The sequence below is a fragment of the Aotus nancymaae genome, unplaced genomic scaffold (assembly GCF_030222135.1).
Source record: "Aotus nancymaae isolate 86718 unplaced genomic scaffold, 86718_ANA_hifiasm-v0.15.2.pri h1tg000012l, whole genome shotgun sequence".
NCBI lineage: Eukaryota > Metazoa > Chordata > Mammalia > Primates > Aotidae > Aotus > Aotus nancymaae.
The window spans coordinates 14,176,636-14,204,039 of NW_026988423.1; the positions used below are offsets into that span (position 1 = coordinate 14,176,636).

At 38.3% G+C, this 27,404-nt stretch overlaps 1 protein-coding gene across 2 annotated transcripts in view; it reads left to right on the forward strand.

The window, feature by feature from the left end:
* CUNH11orf87 (chromosome unknown C11orf87 homolog) overlaps positions 1 to 27,404 on the forward strand; it is a 237,884-nt gene that overhangs the window by 183,005 nt on the left and 27,475 nt on the right. Inside the window, exons 1-2 of one of the 2 annotated variants that reach the window (XM_012474595.2) lie at positions 25,324 to 25,372; positions 25,550 to 25,659. The gene's annotated coding sequence lies outside the window, so the exon portion shown is untranslated. Of the gene's footprint in view, positions 1 to 25,323; positions 25,373 to 25,549; positions 25,660 to 27,404 lie in introns of those variants that run through there. The other variant, XM_012474596.2, reaches the window with a different exon arrangement.

A 27,404-nucleotide genomic window follows, 5' to 3' on the forward strand; every position in this document is an offset into this window, starting at 1 on the left:
TTGCTCTCAAATGGCCCTTCTGTGTTTCATGAGGCCCTAACACTACCTGTTCCTACATTCTTGGAGATTGACATGAAAACACAAAAGCCCTGTGGGAGGAATAACATATAAAAACACTGTGATCCAGTTACGCCACAGCCAAGTGGATGTGTAAATAGCCCTCCAGGAGCCTACCAGAGGCCAAGTGAATGGAGCAAAAGGAGGAAGATTTTAATGGGCGAAAGAGAGGCAGGAAAGTGCAGAGGGTGCTGAGAGTCTACCTGAACAAAGTTCTGATGTGGTGGTCACCAGAGCCTTGGGACCTGGACAAGAGAAGAGTCACTAGAAGGGAGCATAGGCCCAGGGATTATGCTGATTTATTTTATAATTCTGCATAGCATTGAACTGCTTCTGCTAGAAATGTAAATTTCACATACATTGCACTGACCTCCTTTCCTAACCATATCCTGAAGGGAGTCTTCTATTTGGACTAAGAGGTGAAAATAAGGAGGACAAAAAGGCAAATAAGGTCCAGTTATTTAAGATAGTCAGAGAATATATAAGCATTTCAGCTAAAAATTGGACAGAACGAAGCAGCAGTTAAGTCACTCTGAAGCAAATTAGACCAGAAAATGGACCTGTCCTTTCAACTCATGTCAACTGCAGGACCATGCCAGCTCCAGAGCTCCACATGGGCACTCTCTTGACTTCCCCATCTTACCAAGCCAGCTTCCATCCTTTCCCTTTTACAGCTGTTGATGTTAAAAGCACTCTGTAAGGAATACCCTGCATGCTAATCTGTGCCTCGGAGTCTGCTTCCCTAGGAACCCAACCTGCAACAATTTATAAGGCACAGTTCCTGTGCTGGGCACTGATACTCACAGGGCATGGTGATATTTTATTTCCAGGGGCTGCATTTCTGGGGCTGTGTGTTTACTCTCGGCCCTGTCTCATGTCAACACCCTCAACCTGATGTTCCAAAATGTTGGTTCAGCAGATAGGTACTCTAAACAAAGTAAGGTACACAAGGATCCTTTCAAGCAAAGGTTTAAATCCCAGTGTGTGTAAGAATAATGAGATACAAGTCTATGGATGTGGAACAGTTATTTCCCACCCTGATCCATCGCTTGTCTTGGCCAAGGGCACAGGCCTTTATCCTGAACATGAAGCGGCATCACATACCACAACGCTCACTCCTGGTTCCTGGCCATCTCTGAGAGAAAACTCACTGTTCTCCTTTTTGCTCAGAAAGGATCAGAAAGGTGATACTCCACAGAGGCAAAGCTGGGGCTTTTAAGTCCACCTTCTGGTCTAATTTCCTACAGAGTGACTTTTGACTGCTGCTTCTTTCTCTCCAATTTTAGCTGAAATGTTTCATATGTTCTCTCTCTGACTACCCTAAATAGCTGGCCCTTCTTTGACCTTTTGTCCCCTTATTTTCACCTCTTAGCCCAAATAGAAGACTCGTTTCAAGATGTGGTTAGGAAAGGAGGTCAGTGCAAGGTATGTGAAATTTCCATTTCCAGCAGCAGCAGCAGGCTCAGTCTTATGCAGAATTATAAAATAAATCCGTATAATCCCTGGCACCACGCTTCCTTCTAGTGACTCTTTTCTTACACAGGTCCCAAGGGCTCCAGTGACCACCACATCAGCATCTTACTCAGGCTGCCCCTGCACCTTTTATATCCCCAGTGTAATTGGGTTCAGGATGCCCATGTAAGGAGGGATGACCTTGGGTAAGGCAGATAACTCCAGCCGAGGCAGTCCCCAAAGAGAGACAACAGCTGAGAGATGTCTTTCAGGAGCACTCTCAGCAGCTGGAGAAATAAATCCATTAAGTCTGACACGATACGTGATATAATACGCAGAGTCAGTGCTAACATGTATGTTTTGACCAGATGTTAAACTGGTTTCTCACAAAATGAGAAAACACTCCTTCACCCCTATCCCTATCTCAGTTAATCTTGCAACGTCACTCTGCACTTCACCTAGGCAGGAAAGGATAGATGGAGATGATTCATAAAACACTATGCCCGGATGGTGTTCAAATAAGTGTAAATATCTCTGGGTACACAGATTCAGTTATATTCTTACAAAGGGATGGTTTCGGCCAAGTGGTTCTCAACTAGGAGTGATTTTGCTCTCTAAAGGATATTTGGAAGTGTCTTAAGATATTTGAGATGATCATGATTGGGAGCAGGGCACAGTGCTACTGGCATGTAGTGGGTGGAGGTCATGGATGCTGATAGACATGCTACAATACACAGGACAGCCCCCACAAAAGGGAATTATTCAGTCACAATGTCAGAAATGATGAACTTGAGAAACCTGTCTTGGTTCATGGAGTGAAAATGAAAGTGCTGGATGCACTCTCTCTTCCTTCCTTTGATATGTTCCCCCTCCCCGCCTACCCCTACCATATTTATTGTGCTGTGCAGCTATCTCTCTTTTTGCATCTAACTTCTGTCTTGATTCAAATGTTGTTGAATACTTGTCTCATTTTCTTAATAGACTATGAGTGCCTGCAAGGCCAGAATAGTTCTTATATATTCGATATCTCTCACAACACCTAGCACGTGGTAGGTACATGTGTGCAACCCCCTCCCCCCATATATCTACTTGAGTTGTACTGCAGTAAAATACAGTGGAGAGCAGTGGTACAGAAGCTGATACCCTTCTATCGGATCAAATTGATGTTCATCACAGAGTATCAGATGCTTGTGAGAGGTGTCAAGAGTTTAGGTCTTGTGTGTCAGATGAGCTGGACAGAGGATGGTGGAGAATTTACAGCGTGCACTGAAGACTATGGCTTATCATGGCCCTTGGTTCCACTTATATATTGGGGTCATTCAGAATACAGATTCAGAATACAGGAGAAGCAAGGCCTGAAGATGATGTGTCGTTTTTCCTGACTTCTTCAGGGTCTCCAGGGTAGAGACTAGCTAAGAGGGCATCTGAGGCTGAGGACAGGAGAGACTCTCAAAGAAGGGAGGGTTGTCTTGTATTTATGTCTTGTTCCTTTCATTTCCCTGATGCTCTGAGCCCATTCATCTTTCTTTATATCCACCTGCCCAGACCAGGGGCTGGAGAGTTCTGTTTCTTATTTCTTGGTCTCTTGGAGTTAAGGCAGCCTGTGAGTTTGTAGAAGGGGCCATATTCAGAGCTGTAGTCTTCTGCTGGGTAAGAAGAGATATAACAGCCTCTTCTTTTCTTTACTATTTTTTGTCTGGGAGGAGAAGGCAGAATTACTAAGCAATTTTCGAAGCTTGCCTTAGAGTCTGAATCCCTGTCCCCACTGAAAATAACCTTGTGTTCACAGACTCAATACTCAACAGCTTGTCATTTTAATCTGCAAGTTTATTAGACCGCCCAGTACAATCAGCTCAGTGTTTTAAAAGTTCCCGGAAACAAAACTACTTCAGTGTAGAGTATATATTGCTGTTCACGGAGCAATTTGTTTTTCTGGAATTTTTTAACAAGAAATACTATAGGAATTTCTTGCTAAAATCTGTTTTATTGGCATTGAACCCTAAAGAAGACATCACAGGTGATGCTTTGCCCATGCCAATAAGGCACATATCCCCCCATCCTATGGAAGAGTATGTCATTTGCATAACACATTCAGCCCTATTGACACTGTTGCAATTTCTAATTCAGTTAGGTATTTAGGACATGCCCTTCTCTAGTCATAATAAAATCATTATAAAATCCTATGGGAGAAATGCATTCTCCTTGGACATACATTTGTTTTTAAATTGGAACATCTCCAACTGTTATTATTTTGTGTGAAAATACCATAAGTGATTGGTCTAAATTATGAATCAGTTATCTCCCAAATTAAATTGTTAAAATCACCATCATTACTGGGTTATCCTAATGTGAAAGAGAAGCAAGCTATAAAACATTAGAATATTCTTACATATTTAACATGTAGAGACAGGTTGATGTCTTCTCAAGTGCATTATACCCAAAACACCCACTCCTTTGCCATTCTGCCCAACCAGTGCTTGACCCTAAAAACAACCTAGCAACTAAGTCAAACTGATTAAAGCTCCAAATCTATAAACCTAGTCGCATTTGGAATAAAGACTTGATAATCTCATTATTAGTATAAGTGATTCCAACTGGTTCCCAGTGACTTTGGACGTCTGATCTAAAATCTGAACTCTTGTCTTGTACTTGGAGTGATACACAAATTTTTAAAGTAATTTTTCTAGGCAAGATGGAGGTGGAAAATGTTTTATTAACAAGAGAACCTTCAGTAGACATAAGTGCAATTCATTATTTAGAGGCAAAATCTAATTCTGAGTACATAGTTTATCAGGCAGTTATGTAGAAAATGAAAGAAGAAAAATGATTCCTACAAAATCACCAACTGGAACAATGCAAAAATATAGATTTAGAGAATCAAGGATTTCATAAAAGTATAGCAAAAAAGTATAGTTTGGAGTCAGAAGCCCAAGTTAGGTATTTAATTTTTGAGTCTCAGCTGTAAAATAAAATAGGTGTTAAATTATATATATGTATCTTGTGTGTTAAAGTGGAAATCAAGGAGATAATGCGAAAGCATTTATAAACTCGAGGTATATCAGTTATCATTTATCATCAGCATCATTATACTTTTTCAATACTTTAATCTGATTTTTATTGGAGCAGAATGCCAAGTTTTAGCCTCTAGAAAATAGCAAGTGTATTATTTTTTGAAAGATGGAAATAAGTCTTCAATTTATTTGATTCATCATTGGGAATTTGTGAATTTCTCTTCTGAAGTATTTTCCAGAATTGTAAATAAACGGATTCTCATGAAATAATTTGTCTAGGAAAGGACATTTTATCTAATTTTTCAATTATCACCCATTTCCCTGAAGAAGGACCATGTCTCTGAGAATATGGGGGCACAGGGGCAGCCCAATTTGATAAAGAAAGTGAGGCAGTGGCAGCATAAAGTTGCTTTCATCATAGGTCTTGTGATTGGAGGGATGTGTGGTGTTGGGGAGCAAGAGAGGGTCCTGTTATTCTCACACTGCTATAAAGATACTACCTGAGACTGGGTAATTTATAAACAAAAGAGGTTTAATTGATTCACAGTTCCACATGGGTGGAGAGGCCTCAGGAAACTTAAAATTATGGTGGAAGGCAAAGGGGAAGCAAGGCACATCTTACATAGTGGCAGGAGAGAGAGAGAGAGAGAGAGAGAGAGAGAGAGGGAAAGTGCCAGACATTTATCAAACAACCCGATCTCGTCAGAACTCACTATCACCAGAACATCATGGAGGAAACAACCCCCATGATCCAATCACCTCCCACCAGGGTAGTCCCTCCACATGTGGAGATTATAATTCGGGATGACACAGAGCCAAACCATGTCATTCCCCCCAGGCCCCTCCAAATCTCATGTCCTTCTCACATTTGAAAATGTAATCATGCCTTCCTAGTAGCTCCCCAAAGTCTTGACTCATTCCAGCATTGACACAAAAGTCAAAGTCCAAAGTCTCATTTCAGGCAAGGCACGTCCCTTCTGCCTATAAGTCTATAAAATAAAAAACAAGTTACTTACTTCCAAGATACAGTGGGGGTACAGGTGTTGGGTAAATGTTCTCATTCCAAATGGGAGAAACTGGCCAAACAAGGGGGTCAGCGACCCCTTCCAAGTGCAAACCCAGCGGTGCAGTAATTAAATCCTAAAGCTCTGAAGTGAACTCCTTTGACTCCATGATTTATATCCAGGGCATGATGATGCAAGGGATGGGCTCCCATGATCTTGGGCACCTGGCAACTAAGGTGTAGGATGACATATAAAAAGAAAAGGGCTTCAACCCCACTTCTTGACATCCAAGGCCAGTTCTGTTCATGAAAGACTCATTCATCTCCAGTATTTCCTACCCAGAAATTTGTAGATGAATATTGGTTTTATAATTTCTGCATCTTTCTATTAAGAAGAGGTCATTCTTCTTTTTTGTTCTTTTCTTCTTTGTCAAAAGAGGGAGAGACAGAGACTGCAAAACACTGACTAGACTATAGGCAGCATTCTTATTCCTGGTTAACCTGGGGTTCTGATCTTGGAGACGCCAAGCTGACATTCTAGGCAGACAGAATATATACACTAAGAGAAGGCAACTTAGAAGCCTCCCCTTGCATATTGGGTTGACAGACGGGGTTTGGGATGGAAGATAGTAGTTCTTCAATGCAATCGGCAAAGGTGCGCAGGGCATGAGCTTGGGAGAATCTGACAGAAATGGGCAACTGTGTTTGGATCAACTATCCAGAAGCATGGCCTAATGTCAAGTCAGGGCCAGGTGGAGGATGCAGGCCAGTGATCTGCAGCCAGACTTAGAGAAGAGTGACTGGATTCCCATGGAATGGCAGCCGCAGGGGATGCTAGAGTAGGCCCTCAGTTTGGTAACATCCTGGTCAGCAGCTTGATGTGTAGCCTTTGCCCTGGGTAGGTTGGCCTCACTGCCCAGGTCTGCTCTTGGTGCTTGGTGCCTCCATCTGTCTCTCAGCTCTGCCTTGCCTTGGGAAACTGTTCCATCCTGCTTGGCTACTGGGCCTCTGATGCAGAGCTTTTCCCTGTTCCTCAGTTTGCTTGTGTGCCTATATCCCTGATGCAAGTTTATGACTTATTCAACTAGGCTTTTCCTGCCTTCCCAGCCATTCTCTATGCTCTTCTAGAACTGCTTGTAATTCCAGAACTAATGGGGCCTTAGTAGGGAAGACACATCCCAAGGCCATCATCTTATTATTAGGCAAGAATGCAAATATATACAACAGGTAAACCAACTTTATTTTTGCAAAATGACACTGAATTCAGCTAGGCAGCTACTCAATTTGGCTAGAGTTGAGGGAAAGCAGGAGTTGGAAATAAATCAATTAAGCCAGTTGGCTTAGATTGACTGGTCATTTCAACCTAAATGCTTGATAACTTTGCACTGAGTAGACACAGGTTTAGAGAGCTTCCAAAACACAGTTCCCATAGCAACTATACAAAAAAGAAATGGCAATAAGAAGCAGTGCATGTGGAATTTATTTTATCTTTTTTTTTGCCTGACTTCCTTTAGTCCCATCTCATATTCCCTTAGGCGCTGACCATCTGGGTATGTTCTTTTTTTCTTAGCAGTTTTCCCCAGGAAAGAACTCCGTTTAAAATGCCCTTTCTTACCTACCTCTAACTGACAGAATGAGATTGTCATTTGCAAATGTGAACTTGAGTCTTTCATGGCTCTAAAGAAATCTTGCCTCAAACTGTCCCTGTCCTCCCTTGAACTTCACTACTTACCTTTGCTATAGGATTAGGGAGTTTATTACAAGAATAATTAAGATTTTTGCTCTGGGACCTGTTTTGGTGATTTCTTTCAGTAAGGGAACACATCATTTTGCACACAGCAGCTCCTGTAGCTCTGAAAACCTCAAAGAAAAATCCAGCCTTGAAGTCTCATTCCACTACTCCCTGCCACCCTTCTTATCACTAACAAGTAGATGATTCAGAACAGTCTATGTTTTGGCAATTTACAGACCGATGTTTAATTCAGCCTCCTTTGTTGATTTTGATCTTAATTCAAATGTCCATCTTCTGAACCTTGAAAAATATTTTCATTAGAATTACACTGAGCTTCCTTTTTAAAATAAACACATAACACAACAGAGCAGGATGTCTCACCCAAAATTCATTTCATTATGTAGAAAACAATTTATTTCCTCTCATTTTTGAAATCTCTTTACCTAAGAACTGTCTCCATTTTCTATTCCTAATACATGTGTAAAGATGTTCGCTTGAAGTTGCTTGTTTATCCCTAAATTATAAAAGCAGTTGCAGACTTTCTTAACCATTTCTCTGAGGTTACATGTTAGATTTCCTCAGATTTATATTCAAAGTCTTCTAGAGGTTTATCCCAACCTACCTTTGCAGTTTATACCAAAACAAAAAAGATGCAAACATCTTCAGCTTCTGTCGCTGGTCCTCCAAAGTACCTTACCATTTCCAGCTACCTATCTATCTCTGCTCATGCCATTCCTTTTACCTGGGATGACATCTGTCATCTTTTCAGCAATTAAAAATTTTCTTTCCTATTTTCTACTTCAATTGCTCTTTTTAAAGCCAATTTTGATCTCTCTCTCTCTCTCTCTCTGTCTGTCTGTCTGTCTCTCTCTCTCTCTCTCTCTCACACACACACACACACACACACACATACACACAGACACTTATTATGTGCTCCTTGTTTGGTGTTGGTATTGACCTGTAGTTGCTGTATAGGAAACTGCTGAAAGATCAATGGTTTAAACAGTAAGCATTCTCAAGCTTAAGAGTCCACAGTTCAATAGTGGTTCAGCTGATTTAGGATGGGCTTATCTGGGCAGCTCTGCTGCATGCTAAGAGTTAACTGAGATTGGCTCCAAATGAGAAGCTGGGCTCAAGTCTGCCCCATGTATGTTTATTTAGGAGCCTAGGTTGAAGGGGCAGTGATTACCTGGGGATCTTCTCTTGGCAGACCACTGGAGTGTGAAAAAAAAAGAAGCAAGCCAAACATACAAATACTCTTAAAGCTTCTGCTCAGATCACATTCACTAATACTTTAAGGCCAGAGCAAGTTATGTGTCCAAACCCAGGATCAACTGTGCACAGAAGTCTACTCTTTCCATAGTGGGAGGAGAAGGAGTATATTTGCTGACCAAGAATGCAAACTGTCATGGAATTCTTCATGTACTGCAATATCTCCTTCCCATGTAGGTATGCTGCATTCACCTGTGTAGATAAGCTTCTGCTTAAAAAGTAGAGCTATATTTTATCATTGCTCTCTCCATCCCTAGCACCTATCCCAATGACAGACAGATAGCTGGACCCAAATTAATATTTGTTATCTGTTATTTTCACTGCATATTTTAGAGCAGTTTTAAGTTCACAGCAAAATTGCAAGGAAGGTATCGAGATTTCCTATATTCCATGCCCTTACATGTGTAGCTTCATCCATTATCAACATCCGCCATCACAGTGGTACCTTTGTTATAATTGGTGGACATTATAACATTGATATATTATAATCCAGACACATACTTTACACTAGGATTCACACTTGGTGTTGTACATTCTATGGGTTTTTCAACAAATTTTTAATGTCATGTATCCGCCACTATAGTATCAGAGTATTTTCACTGCCCTAAATCTTCTGTGCTCTGCCTATTCATCCTTCTTTATCCATTAGCCACTGGCAACCACTGATCTCTTCACTGCTCTGTAGTTTTGCCTTTTCTACAATGTCATATAGTTGGAATTATACAGTATATAACCTTTTCAGATTGGCTTCTTTCACTTAGTAATATGCATTTAAGTTTCCCTTATGCCTTTTCAAGGCGTGATAGCGCATATCTTTGTAGCAATGAATAACATTTCATTGTCTTGATGTACCACAGTTTATCCATTCACCTGCTGAAGGACATCTTGATTTCTTCCAAATTTTAGCAATTATAAATAAGCTGCTGTAAACATTTGTGTGCAGGCTTTTGTGTAGATGTAAGTTTTCACCACTTTGGGGTAAATAGCAAGGAGCCCAATTTCTGGATTGTATGTTAAGCATATGTTTAGTTTTATAAGAAACTGCCAAACTGCCCTCCAAAGTGGCTGTACCATTTTGCATCCCTGCCAGCAATGAATGAGATTTCATTGCTCCACATCCTCAGCAACATTTAGTGTTGACAGTGTTTTGGATTTTGGCCATTCTAATAAGCAGTGGTATTTCACTGTTGTTTTGATTTGCATTTCCTTGATGTATTACATCTTTTCACATTTTCACCCTTATTATATACCAACAGATACCTCAGCATTAGGTTCCAAGGATGGTCTGAATAAGAGTAGTTCCAAGAGATGCCATCAGTTTGGGGTAAACAATGACTATTTACACATTTCCAGCCATTTTAAGGCCTATGTAGTGGCACAGCTAGGTAGCTGTGGTTAATCAAGATGGGCAGGTAATGGTGTCTTTATTTAAATTGTACATTACTGGATCAGTTTGGAAAACAGACACACTGAAAGATGAAACCCTGCTCAGAAGATTATGAGCCGTTCTAGTCTCTTCAGGGGCAACATCAGTTGTCTATTTTTATTTTTGTAGAAGTAATAACAGCATATTTGGTCATAGCCTCCATCTACTTTGGCAACGATAGCTCTTTTTTGCTTTTTCACTCTGTCTACTGTATGACACAGATTCCAAGTATCTCCTTGAGCAAATTCTCGAGTGGCTTAATGCGAACTTGCAGTGTCTTTTATGGGCTCTGGCACACGCAGGGCTTCCTTTTGCAGCTGCATTGCTGATCAACATGTAAAAATAAATCCTTCCCAGGACATTTTTTCACAATGAGAATAAAGTGGGCTGCAGGGAAATTCACAGCTGAGAAGTATTATAAAAGAGCATGAGCTGGGCATGGTGGCTCACGCCTGTAATTCCAGTACTTTGAGAAATTGATGCGGGCAAATCACTTGAGGTCAAGAGTTCGAGACCAGCCTGGCCAACATGGCAAAACCCCACTTCTACTAAAGATACAAAAATTAGCTGGGCATAGTGGTGCAAACCTGTAATCCCAGCTATTTTGGAGGCTGAGGCATGAGAATCGCTTGAACCCAGGAGGCAGAGGTTGTAGCGAGCTGAGATGGTACCACTACACTTCAGCCTGGTTGTTAGAGCAAGACGCTGTCTCAAAAGAAAAAAAAAAAACAAAAACAGGGATCATGGGTTTGAAGGTAAGACAGGTCTGAGTTTGAATCATAACTCTGCCATTTTCTGACACTCTGTCCCTGTAACATTGGAAAAATTAACCACTCAGAAGCTCAACTCCCTTATCTGAAAAATTGAGATGTTACCTTTAATAATTAATTCAAAAATCAATAAGTATTTATTAATTGTTTACAATGTACCTGGAAGGGTAGCACAAGGACAAGTGAAACAATGCATATTTTTATGTAAAATATGCTTCATGGATATGAGGTGCTTATATTATTTATCTTATTGCTGTTTTTTACTTTGTGATCTAAATATTTGTTTTTTTTTAAATTTCAACTTTTATTTTAGATTTAGGGAGTATATATGCAAGTTTGTTAAATGGACATATTGCATGATGCTGAGGTTTGGAGTACAATTGATCTTATCACCCAGGCAGTGAGCATAGTACTCAATCGTTAGTTTTTCAACGCTTGGCGCCTTCCCTCCCTTCCTCCCTCTTCTAGTAGTTCCCATGAGCTTCTTTTTTCTACAATATCTTGCTGTTCTCTGACCAGCTCCTCCATATATCATTATCCTTAATTTCATTGAACATTAAATGAAAATGGCTAATAACCAGTTAAAATCAGTTCATAGTATTTATGTGTTATGTATGTACTGTGCTAGGCCTGTAAATCAGTATTTCTTTGTGCACTAGGCTAGGAAATTGCATATATTTGGAATTTTTTATTTTAGAGAAGAGCAGGCCAAACCATTCACCCATTAAGCCATTTTTAGCTAGGGACAATTTCGCTCTCTGTGGCAGACATTTGACAATACCTAGAGACATTTGACAATACCTAGAGACATTTTTATTGTCACCACTTGTTGAAGTGAATGCTGTTGGCACCTTACGGGTGCTACTTCTAGTGGGCAGAGTCTGAGATGCTGCTACCTATCTTCCATTGCATAGGAATGGTCCCTGTCCCACAACAAAGCGTTATATGGCCCAGAATGTCAAGAGTGTCACTATTGAGAAAGCCTACAGTCCAACTAGGGAACAAGGGAAAAGGGGATTTTCTAAGTGAAGAGTGGATTTTGTCAAAAATCTCACTCTTACCTTAAGAATCATGTGAATATGGACTTAGGTTGGCAGTATCTAGAGGTGCTGAACCAGTTGAGTAATTTTCATTAAGACTGTCTCTGTAAAAACCCACGTGTTTTCAACTGATTAAATAAATGCAAGAAGAGTTTCTCTCTTCTCATTGCTCGTAAATCAAGGTAAATGACTCAGAATTCATTGGCAGAAATTACTGACAACAATCTTGTTCTCAAGCTGCTGCATAACCTAGAATTTGAAAGCACACAAACATGGGTTGCAACCAAAACACAGGCCCTCAGCTGTCCTACATTTTACTCCTCACTCAAGCTTTTCCTATATGTTTGAGTCCTTGGCTGCTATTTGGGGAATGATCCATACATTATTCTGGCACTGAGAGGTTGAGGTGTTTGCACAATTCTCCTAGCAGATTGTTAGGACAGCAGGCCCTGTTTCTCCACCACCCACCCTAATTCCTCCTCTCCTTTTACCTCTTCCAGGTAAAGTCTGAGAAGTCCACCTCTTATGTTGCAGGTGGCAGCTGACAAAAATGAGTTCAGGAATTCAAGTTGATCATGCAGATTTAGGTTTACCCTCTTGGAGGTTGTTTCCAATAACAGGACTTTGCAGAATTACACCAAGTGGGTAGTCAGAAAGTCAGCACCAAGCAGGAAGCTAAGGTGGAAACGAGAGGGAGTAATGTTGCCGTATCTGACTGGCCCTTCACAAAATCTGTTTGCTTTTTTTCTTGATTACATTTCCTGCTCCCCTTGCAGTGATCACACGGAAGGCCAGTGGAATATGTAAATAAATGATATTTGCCACTTCAGCCTGGATCCATTAAAAACTTTTCATACATCTTCCAAATGGATTTGGAGGCTTAGGGCAATCTTGAATATGTTGAGGATGGCACAGCCCCCTCCTCCCTTAAATAATATGATAGCCATGCTATGAGAAGCAATATCCAGTGACCTGAAAAGCAGCAGCTTGAGGATGAGAGAGGTCAGCAAACAGGCAGCAGGAGAGAAGCATGTGCAAAGAGGCAATGAAGACTATGGAAAGAGGGGTTTATCTGATTTTTACCAACCAGGCATTACTTGCTGGGAAGCTCTCACTATGGCTGCATCTAGCAGGTGCTATCCAGTTTCTTGACAATGATTCTGGACAGCCAAAGAGACATTTCATAAACACATGAGATTAGAGAGTAATTACAAGTAAGTCACTGTGATGAAAAGTATAGCCCTCACTCTGACAGATCTGCCTGGAGAGGCAGTTGTCAGAGGTAGACAATTTCACTCTAGAACACCATTAATGTCTTTTTTCTCTCCATGCTTTCCACATATTCTGGCCAATTATTTTTCCTTCATTATGTTCCCTAGGGTAAAAAGAAAGTTTTTTTTTTTTTTAAACAAAGAAAAGCTGTACTAATGGCAAAAACAAATAACTCTATCCTGGACTTCCCATTACAAGCACCCGCAGGTTTTAATTAAGATCGAGTCTCTTTTTTTCCCACCTCAAACATCATTTTCCTTAGTGGCACAGGTGGCCACAGAAATCACTTGGAAATGGCCTTGGAACTTGTTTAATGTCACTGCCTAATCACTTTTCTAAATGTCACTGATTCAAAACATTCATTTTTATCTTAAGTTTCTACCCCACTTCTCTTTCCTTCCAGGTAGGCCACCAACAACATCTCTGCATGGAAGAAAAAAACCTTCTTCTGTTTGCTTTTATTCCACTTTTTTTTTTTTTTTAAGATTGTGAGAGGGCCTCCAGGCAGGGAACACCTACACAGATGACCAGATAATGTTTCTGTTTCAATAAGGAATGTTGTAATGTATGACAACTAAGGTTCCTTTTAGTACTGAGAAGTAGGGTTCTATACATCTTTATATCTCTTCCAGACTCCTGCAGATTTGGCAAGGCATCTGCCACCTTGACCCCTTATTCCAGACCTCTTGAGATGCCCAAGGGTTTAGACAGAACTCAGCTGTCTAGAAATGTTTCAAGGGCACGATTCTTAGTTCTTTACCCCAACTTCAGCTCTTTATCCAGATTTTATTACATACTCATTTTCTCTAGCTTGTTGATAAGAAAATAACGGTAATACATTTTAAATATATTCTAAATAAACCACATAAAAGTACAGCATAACTCACCTTTATGACCTAAGCATGAAGGAACAGTGCAGATGAGGGTGATGGAAGGAGACATATGTGAGAAAAGGGCTTGGGAACTGAATCTGCCTATTTTACCTCAGGAGTTAACCTGCAGTGGATTATATACCCTTCCTCTATAAGCCTTGCTCTCCTCTTGAAATTACGGTTTAATGTAATGAAACACTTTCTCTTTCTCATACTACTTTGGGTAAAATGAGTCTTTTTATTTAATAGTGTTGAATAAGAATAGGAAGCCTCAGAGAGGAAAAAATGAGGGCTGCTGCACACAGTGGGCGACACCACTCTTTACTCAGCAAGCATCAGTGCTGCCAGTCTCTAGGACTCAGCGATGGAAGGAAAGAGTTCCTGCTTTTCTGAGAGCTCCTAGTCCAATGGTAGGGATGGACATATTAATACTTTATTATGACAAGTAAAAATACCTTTATACTTTCTTTAGGAAGGTGAGCAAGACACCAAAGGAACCAAAGAGGAAAGGTAACCCATGGAAAAACTGAAGAAGGGTTTTCAGAAGGGGGAGCACTCATTTGACTTCATTTTTACATAACAAATAGTTCAGTTAACCCAGTGAGGGGAGGATGCAAAAGAAGCTATTTGGGGGGCATGATGAGTTTAAACTGGTTGTAGGCTATTCAGGCCTTGTGGTCAGAATATATAATAGTAGATCTATAATAGATTATATAGAAATAGATTTGGGCACCTATGATATATAGTAATTAGGGCCATAGAAGTCAGTTTTTCCAGGAAGAGTATACACAAAGCTAAAGAATGAAGCAGATGAATGGTGGGAGAAATCTGGCATATAGTATGTCTCCAATAAATATTTGTTGCATAAGAAAATGAATGAATGAATGAATGAACCTGGAAAGTATATTGTAAAGGAGTAACCCAAAGATGGCCAGAAAACCAGTAGAGAAGGAAATAAAAGACAAATTTCAAGAAGGATGATTGTAAATAGCATTAAATACTGAAGAGAGACCAAATAAGATGAACATATCATTCAGCTGGACTGAAATGTGCGTATTACATTCACCTATCAGAGGAATATTTAAAATCTACATTTTAAATTATGGAAAGCCTTATGTACATTTTTAGTTCTATAAAATCCTGGAGATTCTGACCAATACAATAAGATTAGAAATCAGAAGCATAAACATTGGAAAGGCAGAGATAAAATTATATTATTTGCAGATAATTTCAATGAACACCTAGGAAATCAGCAAAATATTAGGCTAATTAAAAACTTTACCAAAGTTTCTGGCAAGATTAACAGTAGCATTTTCTATACCAATTAATAACCAATTAAAAATGTAATATAAAATAGATACCAGTTAAAATTGAGAAAAACCTATAAAACTACCTAGTAATTAACAAATTATCCACAAAACTGATGGGAATTTAAAAAATATGGTGAAAGTGAAGAAGCCTTTTTTTTTTTCTTTAGGGAATATGACAAACTGATTCTAAAATTTATATGGAGAAATAAAGTTCTTGTATACTAAAGAAATGTTTTGACAAAGAAAGCAAGAAGATCAAGACAGGTAGACTTAGCCTACTAGACACTAAGAAATGTTACAACATCATCATAATAAAACCAGCAAGTTACTGGTGAAGCTGCAAACATGTAGACCAGTAGAACATAGTAGAGGCCAGAAACACGTGCAATTTGTCTGAGAATTTGCTGGGCACAGGTGATGTTACAAATCAGTGGAGAAGGGTAATTACAGAAGGGGAAATTCAAATGACTTCTAAGTATATGAAGAGGTGCTCTACCTAACTGGTAATCAAAACTGGGTATAGTGGCTCACACTCGTAATCCCAGCACTTCAGGAATCTGAGGTAGGAGGACTGAGCACAGGAGTTTGAGATCAGCCTAGGCAGCACAGGGAGACCCCATATCTACAAATACAAAAACAAATAAAAATGAATATAGCTGGTAATCAGAGAAATATGAATTAAAACAGCAGTGAACTAAAATGAGAAATAAAGCATATCACTACAAAAAATCAATGAAACACAAAGGAATACAGCAGGAAAGGAAAAGAAATACCAAAGAACTTCAAAAGAGAGAAAATGATGAATAGCTAAGTAAGTCCTTCCCTATCAATAGTTACTTTAAACGTGGTTGGATTATACTCCCCAATCCAAAGACAGAGCATAGTACACAAACAAAAACAAGACTCAACTCCTTCTGTCTGTAGAAATTCACTTTGAATTTAAGGACAGTCTGAAAGTGAAAGGATGAAAAAAGATATTCTATGTAAATGATAACCAAAAGAGAGTGGGGGTGGCTATACTTACAGCAGGAAAGATTTAAGTGATTTTTAGATTCGATGCTACCCCCATAAAAATCTCAATGACATTTTAAAAATCAAAAACTGTTACAAGAGATGAGGATATTATATAATGAAAGGATCAATTCATCAGAAAGTAATGTAATTATAAATATATACCTAACATCAGAGCACCTAAAGATACATAGAGAAACCTTGACAGGGAGAAATGGAAAGTGACTGGGTGAGGTGGCTCATGCCTGTAATTCCAGCACTTTAGGAGGTCTAGATGGGGGGGATCACCTGGGGTCATGAGTTCAAGACTAGCCGGGCCAACATGGTGAAACCCCATTTCTACTAAAAATACAGAAACTCACTGGGCATGGTGGTGGGTGCCTGTAATCTCAGCTACTCAGGAGGCCGATGCAGGAGAACTGCTTGAACCTGGGAGGCAGATGTTGCAGTGAGCCGAGGTCATGCCACTGCACTCCAGCCTGGGTAGAAGAGTGAGACCCCCCTCTTAAATAAAAAAAAAAAAAAAGAAATGGAATGCAAAACAATTAATAGTAGGAGACTTCAGTACTCCTTTCAACAGTGAATAGATCATCCAGACAGAAAAACAGTGAGGAAAAAGCCTTGTGCTATACTCTAGACCAAATGGATTTAGCAATCATATACAGAACATTCCATCTGACAGTAGCTGAACACATTCTTCTCAAGTGCACACAGAACAATTTCCAGGATAAATTGTATGTTAGGTCACAAAATAAATTTTAACAAACCGAAAATATTGAAATAATATCAAGTATCTTTTCTGACTGCAACAGTATGAAACTTGAAGTCAATAGAGGTTGAGTAGCCCTTATCTGAAATGCTTAGGAGCACAAGTGTTTTGGATTTTGGATTTCTTGAGGTTTGGGAATATTTGCGTTATATACTTACTGATTGAACATCCCAAATCCAAAAATCTGAAGTCTAAAATTCTCCAAAACTGAAAACTTTTTGAATATCAACCTGATACACAAAGAAACTGTTTATTGCATTTTGAAGCATTTTGGATTTCAGATTTTTGAATTTGGGATGCTCACCCTGTAACAGAAAGAAAACCGAAAAATTCACAAATACGTGGAAATTAAACAGCATGTTTCTGAACAACCTATGGGGTCAAAGAAGAAATGGTAAGGGAAATTTAAAAGTATCTGAGATTATGTGGTTTGGCTGTGTGTCTGCACCCAAATATCAATTTGAATTGTACTCCCATAATTCCCACATGTTGTGGGAGGCACTCAGTGCAAGATAATTTGAATCATGGGGTCAGTTTCCCCCATACTGTTCTTTTGGTAGTAAGTCCCATGAGATCTAATGGTTTTATCAGGGCTTTCCGCTTTTGCATCTTCCTCATTTTCTCTTGCCGCTGCCATGTAAGAAGTGTCTTTCACCTCCCGCCATGATTCTGAGGCCTCCTCAGTCATGTGGAACTATAAGTTCAATTAAACCTCTTTGTCTTCCCAGTCTCTGGTATGTAACATCACCTCTCCCCAGCAAATTCTCTTACAAATTGCACCTGTTTCTGGCCTCTACTCTGTTCTACTGGTCTTTATCAGCAGTGTGAAAATGGACTAATACATGTGATAAATGAAAATGGAAACACAACACCCCGGAACTTACGGAGTGCAGCAAAAGCAATTCTAAGAGATAAGTTTATAAAGATATATGCCTACATTAAAAAAAATTAAGTTCTAAATAAACAACCTAATGTTACACCTCATGAAACTAGAAAAAGAAGAACTAAGCCAAAGTTAGCAGAAGGGAGGATATAACAAAAATCAGAACAGAAATAAATGAAATTGAGATAAGAAAATAATAGGAAACATCAATGAAATTGAGTTGATTTTTGAAAAGATAAAAACAATACAGAAATACCTTTAGCTAGATTAAATAAAAAAGTAGAGAAGACACTAATAAATCAGAAATTAAAGAGAAGGCATGACAACCAATACCACAGAAATACACAGGATCATAAGAGATTACTATGAGCAATTATATGTCAACAAATTGTATGACCTAGAAGAAATGGATATATTTTTAGACACTTACTAGAAACTAAGATTGAATCATGAAGAAATGGAAAATCTGCACACCATTAAAAAATAAGATTGAAGCAGTAATAATAATATAAAAAATCTCTGATCAAAGAAAAGCTCTCATCAAAGAAAATGGCTTCAGTGCACAATTAAACCAAATATTTAAAGAAGTAATACCAGTCCCTCTCAAGATCTTCCAAAAAACTGAAGAGGAGAGAATACTTCCAAACTCATTTTATGAATTCAGCATTATCCTGATACCAAAGCTAGAGAAAGCCACTGTAAGAAAGTTATAGGCCAAGACCTCAATGCCTATAGATGCAAAAATACTCAGTAAGATAATAGCAAACTGAATTCAACAGCACATTAAAAAGATCATGCATGATGATCAAGTGAGATTTATCCCAGGGAAGCAATGATAGCTTAACATATACAAATCATTTAATGTGATATGCTACATTGAGAGAATAAAGTATAAAACTCACATGATCATCTCAATAAAGATATAAGAATTTGACAAAATTTAGCAACTTTCATGATAAAAAAGTCTCAAACTAGATAAAGAATTTACGTAAGCATAATAAGTGCAAATAGCAAGCCTACTGCTAATATTCTATTCAACATGGTATTGGAAGTTCTGGTCAGAATAATTAGGCAAGAAAAAGAAATAAAAGACATGCAAACTGAAAAGAAGAAGTAAAACAATCTCTGCAGATTACATAATCTTATATGTAGAAAACCCTGATTAAAAATGAGTAGAAAAACTTAGTAGACATTTCTCCAAAGAAGACATACAAATGGTCAACAGGTATGAAAAAGTGCTCAACATCACTAATTATTAGGAAAAGTCAAATCAAAACCATAATGAGATACAACCTCACACCTGTTAGGATAGCTGCCATCAAAAATACAAAATATAACAAGTGTTGACAAATGTGTGGATAAACTGGATCTCTTGTACATTGTTGGAGGAAATGCAAAATGGTAGAGTCACTTTGAAAAACAGTCTGGAGTTTCATAAAAAAATTATAAACAGAACTATCATGTGATCCAGTAATCCCACTTCTGAGTAAATACCCAAAAAATTGAAATCAGAATCTGGAAGAGATATCTATACTCCCATGGTTTATGGAAGCATGATTCATAATAGCCAAGATATATAAGCAACCTGAATGTCCACTGATGGATGAATAGTCAAAGTGTGGTATGTAGATACAACAGATATAATTCAGCCCTTAAAGAAGGAGGAAATCCTGCCACATGTGACAACATAAATGAACCTGGAAACTATTCTACTTAGTGAAATGAGCTAGTCAAAGAAGAACAAATATTGCATGTTTCCACTTGTGAGAAGTATCTAAAATAGTCAAACTCATAGAAGCAGAGACTAGAATAGTGGTTGCCATGGGCCAGTGGAAGGGAAATGGGAGAGTTGTTCAATGGCTGTAAGCCTCAGCTATGCAAAATGAGTAAGTTCAAGAGATCTGCTGTTAAGCATTGTACTTATAGTTAAAATAGTGTGCGCTTAAAAGATTTGAGAGGATACATCTCATGTTAAGTGCTCTTAAACACATATACGCACACACACACCCCACAAAACAAAATCAAGCAACCAACCAATAAAAGACAAAAGAGCACAAGGAATCTTTTGGAAGTGATGGATATGTTTATTACCTTGATTATGGTGATGGTTTCATGGTTATATGCATGTCTCCAAACTCATCAAATTGTATAACTTAAATATGTACAATTTTTGTGTATAAATTATGCCTCAGTAAATCTGTTTAAAAAATAACAGAGAACTCTAAAGTGGATCAACTATTAAAATTGAATATGTTTTTAAGTATATTGGCTAATAATTATCTCCTTTACTGGTGGAACGATAAATCAGGGCAGTCATGTTTTCATTTTGTTGAACAATCAGATGGTAGTTAATGGAATCAAATATATGTATACCTTACAAACCAATATTTTCATTCCTGGGAGTATAAACTGGACCAGTGTTTTTCAAAGTTTAGTGTACATGTGAATCACTTGATTCTGTTAAAATGGAGATCCTAATTGAGTAGGTCTGTGGTGTGGCCTGCATTTATAACAAATTCTATGGGATGGAAACACTGCTGGTTGGTGAACAATACTTTGAAGAGCAAGGCCCTAGAATAATAATTCTCACTGTCATGTATGTGCTGGAATCACCTGGGACCTCAATAAAAATACTGTTGTACAAGTCCTACCCCAGAACAATTGAGTTGGGTTTGAGGTGGGGAAGGTGAGGAGTGTGGTCTCCAAGCACTAGTATCTAAAAACAAAAGAACTTTGCAGATGATTCTAATATATAACCAAGGTTGAGAATCTTTGAGATACATTTTCTCATAGGAAGCACAATTTTACATATATATGTATATCACAGGGACATCTTGGCAAATAAAAATAATCAAAATGTCCATAATTCATGTGTGGATTAGTAAATTTGTGGTATATGTGCAGAATAGAATACTATTAAGAAGTCTAAATAAAACATTTATATATAACAATATAGGTAAATGTCAAAAAACACCTGGAACAAAGAAAATTATTTTTTTGCAGTGTGGTAATATTTGGGTAAACTATACATACAGACAATGCTATGTATTTTGCTATGTACTTGCATTTGATTACATATGTATATAAAAATATACATATATGGGGTTGTACCTTAGGCAGATAAGAGTAGAATTAGGATGAGCACAAAGAAAGAATGCAACAGAAATATACATTTTTAATTTATATTTATTTACTTCTTATACTTTAAGTTCTGGGGTATATGTGCAGAATATGCAGGTTTGTTACATAGGTATACACGTGCCATGGTGGTTTGCTGCATCCATTGCCCCATCATCTACATTAGATATTTCTCCTAATGCTATCTCTCCCCTATCTCGCACCCCCTGCTATCCATCCCCTAGCCACCCACCCCCCAACAGGCCCTGGTGTGAGATGTTCCCCTCCCTGTGTCCATGTGTTCTCATTGTTCAACACCCACTTATGAGTGAGAACATGTGGTGTTTGGTTTTCTGTTCTTGTGTCCGTTTGCTGAGAATGATGGTTTCTAGCTTCATGTCCCTGCAAAAGATATGAACTCATCCTTTTTTATGGCTAGATAGTATTCCATGGTGTATATGCACCACATTTTCTTTATCCAGTCCATCATTGATGGGTATTTGGGTTTGTTCCAAGTCTTTGCTATTGTGAACAGTGCCACAATGAACATAGGTGTGCATGTGTCTTTATAATAGAATGATTTATAATCCTTTGTGTATACATCCAGTAATGGGATTGCTGGGTCAAATGATATTTCTATTTCTAGATCCTTGAGGAATTACCATACCATCTTCCACAATGGTTGAACTAATTTACACTCCCACCAACAGTGTAAAAGCATTCCTATTTCTCCACATACTCTCCAGCAACTGTTGTCTCCATATATTTTAATGATCTCTATTCTAACTGGCATGAGATGGTATCTCAATGTGGTTTTGATTTGCATTTCTCTAATGACCAGTGATAATGAGCTTTTTTTCATATTTTTGTTGACTGGATAACTGTCTTCTTTTGAGAAGTGTCTATTCATATCCTTTGCCCAGTTTTTGATGGGGTTGTTTTGTTCTTGTACATTTATTTAAGTTCTCTGTAGATTCTGGATATTAGCTCTTTGTCAGGTGGGTAGATTGCAAAAATTTTTTCCCATTCTGTTGGTTGCCAGTTTATTCTGATGATATTTTCTTTTGCTGCACAGAAGCTCTGGAGTTTAATTAGATCCCATTTGTCTGTTTTGGCTTTTGTTGCCATTGCTTTTGGTGTTTTAGTCATGAATTCCTTGCCCATGCTTATGTCCTGAATGATATTGCCTAGGTTTTCTTCTAGGGTTTTTATTGTGTTAGGTCTTATGTTTAAATCTTTAATTCCTCTGGAATTATTTTTTGTATAAGGTGTCAGAAAGGGGTCCAGATTCAGCTCTCTGCATATGGCTAGCCAGCTTTTCCAACACCATTTATTAAATAGGGAATCCTTTCCCCATTGCTTGTTTTTGTGAGGCTTGTCAAAGATCACATGGTTGTAGATGTGTGGCATTATTTCTGCGGACTCTGTTCTGTTCCATTGGTCTATATCTCTGTTTTCGGTACCAATACCATGCTGTTTTGATTACTGTAGACTTGTAGAATAGTTTGAAGTCAGGTAGTGTGATGCCTCCAGATTTTTTTTTTTTTTTTTTTTTTTTTTTTTTTTTTGCTTAGGTTTATCTTAGCTATACAGGCACTTTTTTGGTTCCATCTGAAATTTAAGGTGTTTTTTTTTTCCAATTCTCTGAAGAAATTAAGAGTATTTTTTATAGAATATTGATCAAAGTTTGCCATGACTGTAGAGGGTGAAAAACTCAATTCTATGCATCAGATTAAAAAAAAAGAGAAATCACCAGCTTTTATAGATGAACTTAAAAAAATAATTTCTATGAAGTTATTGGCATGAAAATCAAAATGTTTGATGAGAGAATGAGGAGTAAGACTATTTTCCTCCATGGCTAGCATAAGAAAGTTAGCTGGAAAAGAAATTAAAGAGGTAGGGATAGAAAAAAGAGCCTAGAGGGGGTATTTTTATGTGAGATTCTTGAACCAATTGCTAGATGGAGAGGAGGGAATCTGCAGAGAAGATGAAGTTGAGGCCCCTGAACTGACAGTGACTGGTTCTTGAAGATGCAGGAAGCTATGGAAATCCAGAACAATGGGTTCTAAATGCTGTTCTGCAGATTAGAGATTGTTTAGTTTTATGAGGGCACCTGGGATATACACTCAGTACTCAATATCTCCCACCCCTTTTGTTGCATGAAATATTTTACTACCAAGAGAAAGATCTTGAGAGCTTGTGAAACCATATAGATTCCTGATTTGTATCCTAGGGAATTCAGATAATTCAGATTCAGCTAAGTGGGCATTGGAAATTCAATATTTTGAACAAAGTTTTCAAGTGAGTTGTATGTTTATTAAATTTGGGAAGCACTTGTTTAGGACATAGGTGAAGAGAATAGCTTTGGGTAGAGGAAAGTAGTGTTCTTCTTCTTTTGGGACAGCTAAAAAGATTTCAGGATGGATGTGGATATAGGTAAGGTTACTGGTTTAAGCAAGATTGGCTCTGGATGCATCATCTGATAAGGCAAGTGGGGAAAATGTGTGCCTCATCTATAAATCTGGCTTCAGAGCTTGTAAGAAATTCTTTGAGGGTAACAGTGAGAACATTGCTCCAAAAGTACCCTGGCCTCTTGTCCCAGGAACAGGAAGTTCTTAAACCAAAATAGTGAGGTGTCTGTAAGTTGAAGACTAAATGACCTATAATACCATTAAGGCTAGATCAGCTAGGGTCTATGCAGAGTGGCTGAGTGGAGGCCCTCAGGATGAAGCAGGTCACAGAGGCAGCTATCACTGGAGAGCAGCAAGATGTTTTCTGGAGCTATGGTAAAGAATGGAGATGGACTCAGGACCCTTCTCCACTAGAGGGCCTGTGTGATGGGAACTGTGGGAGTGCAGTGGAAAGAAGTTTGGGTAGTGGGAGACTGATAGGAAAACTATTCACCAGTGATGACCCCATGATTCTATGGCCCTTTTCTGTGCTATAGCTCAAATCTCATTTTTTTCCCACACTCTTACCCACATAATCCCATCTACTTAACAAGCTTGAGCTCCTTCTTAAAGTACCATCTCAAGAATCATTTTCAAGATTCATCTTCTGTGAGTAGGTCCCCTTACTTCCAAATACTGGTGAGTTCTTCCTTTGTGTTCCAGTGCATCATGTTTATACCTCCCATTGTTGTGTACACAAAATTGCATTCCCCCCGCTAGCTTAGAAAGAGTTACAAATTCTCAATAAATAGCCATGAATTAATGAATAAAGTAATAAACTGAGTGATAGAAGAACCAAATGGTTCTGTGACTATCTGTTAAGCCTTTGATTATCCATACGTAACCAGGGATGGCCTAGGAAAGAAGTGCTATAGAGCTAAGCATAGTAGCTGCATGTATAGTCTAGAGCAGTGTACACCCAGTCACCACCAATGTACCAGGAAGTCTAGAAAATAAAAATCAACAAATACAATCCTATCCTAGGTAATTGAAAAGCAGTTGAAATGTTCCTAAAGCCTAGTGTGATAAACTTTGCCCTGTGTGGAATACCACAGAACACTGAGTTTCAAGATAGTTATGACTCCTGTTTTCTAGATACCAATAAAACACAAAATCCTGAGTGAGAAAGGGACCTTCTTAAAGATAGAAAGAGGTGTCTGATTAGCTGAGTATCATCTTACAGTAATCTCTCATTGTATCATCTAGCCTTATTCTCCTTGAGGATTCGGCACATCTATGTATATTTCTATTCAGTTATAATTAGCTTACATGTGATATATATGTTCATGTCTCATCACCATGATTATATATTGTATATATGGGTAATCTCCCCTGAGTATCTTGGTCATTGCATTTCACACAACAGATGTGATATCATAGAATGATAGGAAACATATAACATAAAATTCTCATTTTGCCAAAGAGAAAACTGAGACCTAGGGATGTTATACAAACTTTCCTATATTACACTTCATTCAAACAATGGAAGAGTCATCAAATTACTCATTCAACAAATACTTCAGTGACTTAATGTGCAAAAACATACAAAATGTTGGCTATGAAGATGAATGCAATACATGCTGACATCAATAATTTCACAGTCTTCTTGGGAACACACACATAAACAGCAGTACACTGCCAATGGAGTGTGCACTTTGGTTTAAAACTTTGGAGAACAGTTTGACAATGTATAATTTTTTTAAAAAAAATGTCCTTGGTTCTTCAAATCCACTCTCAAGAATTAATCCAGTAAACAGATGTAAGCAAAGATTTAGCTATAAACTATTCTCTTTTTTCTTTTTAAAAACTATTGCTTGATTTCAGAATAAACTATGATTTGTGACCCATGGAATCCTTTGCTATTAAAATGTGCATTGAGGAAAAATATGAATAGGGGAAGATGATCATAACAGATCATTGAAAAGGTAAGAGTAGATTCCATTGTGGTCTATATATTACAAACCCATTTATGAAAAGTATATCTGTATTTATGCCTAGAAAGAAGACTCTCTAAAAGAAAAAACTTCTTTTTAATGAAAATAAACTGTATCTGGATATCAAAATAACATTGAGTTCCTGAATATCTGGGTCTATCCATGTAGGGGCAGAAGGCTGGAAGAACTGAGTTAGTACAGACTGACTTATTCATCAATGACCCACTGAACATGAGCAGTTCTCAATTTCTACTGAAAGTCCAAATTGAAGAGGATATGTAAGTACTTTTTAAAAAAATTTTATGGAGGAAAACCTAAAATATTTTTCTATAAATCTTGGTAAAGAAGAAACTGGAAACAAACACATCAAAGTCAAATCTGCTTTCAAAAAATATCCCAAGCATATGAGAGCACAACCCTGCTCCTTCTCTTGTGCCAGACAAAGTTACTGACACTCCTTCTGGTGAGTCCCATGTCCCTGCCAGGCTCTGAGTCTCATCACCAAATATCTCATCATGTTCAGATCAGGTTGTGTATTTTGATGGTTTTTATTCTTTGAAAACAGGTAATTTAGGCATACATCCTAAGGCTTTATTAGGCAGAACAGCAAGTTACCCAGAACATTCCTTTCTCTAATCATCCAATATTTATTGGTTATTTAGATCCTGCTAATTTCTGTTTTTACTAAAGTGCTTTCAGTCTATTATGAAGGCTTCAGCATGACGTAAAAGGATGAACTGAGATAAATTCAATGGGAATGCTGCACGAAGGTCAGAGTGAAAATAATATTTACCTTGCAAAGACCTCCAGGCACTCAGATTAAATTAGAACAGTAATGAGTACATGCTCTCTTCTATTTATTTAGTTGGCAGGAGGTACTTTATTTTATATACATCACATATCCATCACTGAAAATGTATTCTATTTTTAAAGTGTCGCACCCTATTGGATAGAGAATCTGGCTTCTTAAAGGTCGTGGAGGCAGAGAAAGGGGAAACAGGCAGAGAACAAACATTTATTGAACATCTCCTGGGATCTCATTTAACCCTCCTCCTTGAATCCTCATTGATCCCAGTTCTCAAACCTTCCAGGGAGTTATTATGATTCCCATTTTACAGATGAACAAATTGAGATTGAGTTTCAGAGAGTTAAAAAGTACGGCACACCTGTGGTTACATAATTGAGAGTGACAGAAACAGATTTCAGACTCAGTTCTGTCAGATCCCAAAGCCTGTGCTTTTTCTACAGCACTTTTGAAGGTTGGACAGAATGAATGCCATGGTGTCATGCTAAATCAAAGAGGCAGAGAGATCAAGTGACAGGGAATGTAGACTTGCCATTAGACATTGAACCCCTTCTATGAAACTGTCAGTTTCCTACATTAATATTAGCAGAGCATGAGAGATGTAGTCAAGGGAGGTGAATATGATCAGACTCATATGCACATTTACAGGAAGTTAAGTAGGACTGACTGTCAGCAAAGTTAAGGAGTAGGGGATCATTATCTCTGTGTTGGTGGGCCTGCCCCTTTCAGGTGGGACAGAGCATGCAGGCTTATGTTGAATCAAAATCAGGTTCTAAGCTATTTCTCACAGGTCCTAATTATGTCCTCTGGGGTTATGTAGTGTACTGAAAGGCAATGCTAAACAATTTTTAAAAGAGATGATGTCCTTTAATGAGATGGTTAAGAGAGGCTTCTTGTAGGAGAAGGTGTCTTATGAGAACAAGCTTTAGGCAGGCCTCTTCCAGAAGTCACTTTGAATTTCCATTGCTTCTATTTCCTCTGTTAGGCTATGTTTGGGATTTTTGTTCTTCACTTGAAATAAGCCAGAAGTAAGCAGGCCTCTGGTTCTGGGATGAAAATCCTCTAAGGATGTCTTCTGTTGCCATATGTTGAGAGAGTATGGGCTGTGTAAGAAGCAAACACAGGTTTTGGAGTGGTCCCACTGAACATCTCAAATAGTGCCAAAGCCCTGTATCAAAGAAATAGATAGAAATAAATTCTTTTGTAATTTTTTTTTTT